The sequence below is a fragment of the Arachis duranensis genome, chromosome 8 (genome assembly GCF_000817695.3).
Source record: "Arachis duranensis cultivar V14167 chromosome 8, aradu.V14167.gnm2.J7QH, whole genome shotgun sequence".
Classification (NCBI taxonomy): domain Eukaryota; kingdom Viridiplantae; phylum Streptophyta; class Magnoliopsida; order Fabales; family Fabaceae; genus Arachis; species Arachis duranensis.
In genome coordinates, this window is record NC_029779.3 from 38951818 (window position 1) to 38954346 (window position 2529).

Sequence of the window (2529 nt, forward strand, 5' to 3'; positions counted from 1 at the left end):
TTTTCTAACCAAAATCTTTTGGTCTTACCTTCTCTAGCCAACTCCACCAACTTCTTGGCTAATGGATCGTGATGTAACCCTTCCTTGATGGTATGCACAATATCTCCTTCAACCATAGAAATGGCCCACATCCTGTATGGTTTTGAGATAGGCGGTTTTGCTCCTAACTCCAATTCAATGTTATCATCCATCTTTCTTCTAGGTGGTAACTACTTTGGCAACTCGAGAGGTATCACATCCTTATTTTCTTCAAGGACTTCCTTGATTTTATAGGGAACATCTTCTCCTTTGGCTGTTGACTCCTCTTGTAGTAAAGCCAAAGACATCATCTCCTCCTTCTTGAAACCTTTCTTGAGTTGCATGGTCGAGAGCATTGGGATTCCTCCCGCCTTTGAGATTGTAGGGACCATGCATGGAGACCCTTTCTCCATGACGCATACTACGTCGTAGTATGGCATAGGTATTATATTTGCTTTCCTTTGCAAATCGAGTCCGATGACTATTTTAAAATCGTCCATGGGTGCTACTGAGAAATCCACAAGGCCCTTCCAAGAACCGAGAGTCATCTCAACCCCTTTTGCTACTCCCTTAAGGGGTTCACCCTTGGTATTCACGGGTTTGAACCAGCCATTCTTTTTGGTGATCTTCAACCCAAGCCTCTTTGCTTCATCAGGCGTGATGAAGTTGTGTGTAGCACCAGTGTCGATCATAGCCATGACAGGTTTTTCATTGATAAAGGCTTTGACATACATCAAGTCTTTCTTTTCTGTAGTGCTTGCCTCTTTGCCCTTCACAGCATTCATGTGTTGGATAGATCCAACACACTCAATTACTTGAGTTTGATCTTCTCGTTCCTCGGCGATAGAAGCCAAAGTCCCTAGTTTGGGACAATCCTTCATTTGGTGTGGTCCCTTGCACACGAAGCATCCTCCTTTGGGCACGAAAGCCTTCTTCTTTTCTTCGTACTCTTTCTTTGAAGAGTATTTTCCTTCCTTCTTGGTTAAGAAACTCTTCCCCTTGTCTCCCCCACCTTTAGCAAAACTAGGCTTGGAGGAAGACTTGGGTTTAGAGTCTCCCCTATAATACTCAGTGAGTGATTCGGCCACCACGATGGCCTCATCAACATCCTTACATTCCTTCTTTGTAGTTCTTGCTTTGCCCAAGGTTGGAGTCCATCAATGAAGAAGAACAATGCATCCTCTGATGCTAAGTTGGGGATTTGAAGCGTGAGAGTAGTAAACTCCTTTACGTAGTCGCTAATCATACTCACTAATTGTACTCTTGTGCTTCAACTCCCTCAACTTCTTCCTTGCTTCATAAACCACATTCTCAGGGAAGAATTGTCTTTTCAATTCCCTTTTGAAATCTTCCCATGTGGCTATGTTGCAAGTACCCTTTTCCATATCTACGCACTTTCTCCTCCACCACAAAGTAGCATTATCAGAAAGGTAGAGAGCTGCAGTGCGTACCTTTATTGCTTCTTCGACCACCCCTTGGCCTTCGAAGTAACTCTCCATTCGCCATAGGAAGTTCTCCACCTCGCGAGCGTCCCTTACGCCCTTGAACTCCTTTGACTTGGGGAGATCAATCTTTGTCATCTCCCTTATAATGGTTGGTCGAGATTTTGCCTCCTCGAACCAAACTCGAACTTCCTCAAATAGCTTCAAGGAATTCTCAAGCTTCTCTTCAATTTGGAGTATACTTTCTTTGAAAGCATCTAATTCTCCCAACACGTGAGCCTCGAGGGTTTCCTTGTCATGTTCTATCCTTTGGAAGCACTCATCCATAGAGGATAGAACATTGTCTAACATAGAAACTCTTTCTTCTAAGAGGTTAGAGTCCTTACCTCTAGGCTCACTTGAAGAATGGACCTTCTTGCCTCCCCATTGAGAAAGAATAGCATTCCTTCCCCTTTGAGACTCAACATGCTCCATGGTGATATTTGAAGCCATACCCACAAACCACTTGTGCTCCCTCTCGAACCTTGCTCTGATACCAAGTTGTCACGGCCTTGGACACACTCCAACGCTACCGTGCTGGCACTCGGACTTACTCAACCTCTTGAGCTAAGACCAAGTCAGCCTAACCCTCAATACTTAGCAAGAAAGCTAAGAATACAAGAGAAAGGAAGCTTTGGTGGAAGAACACTTTATTGCTCAAGTGTTTGTCACAAATGATTCACACACCTTACACTAACTCTCACCTCCTATTTATAGCCATCCACCTCCTCAATGGATGGTTAAAATTAAATCTAATCAATGGTCCAGATTAATCATTCAGAACCTTCTTTACAAATATCTATCTTACCACAACTTTCTAAATGTTTCTAGATTATTCCATACCACTCTTTATACTTCTATATACATCTACACTCTTCTAGAATACTCTATGACCTTCCAGAGTCTTCTAGAACCTTCTAGGGTATTCCGGGACATTCTAGAACATTCTAGAACGTTCCGGAACCATTTAGAGTATTCTCAAACACTCCAAAAAACTATACAAACACTGTTAAATCTAACCTTCTAAAAT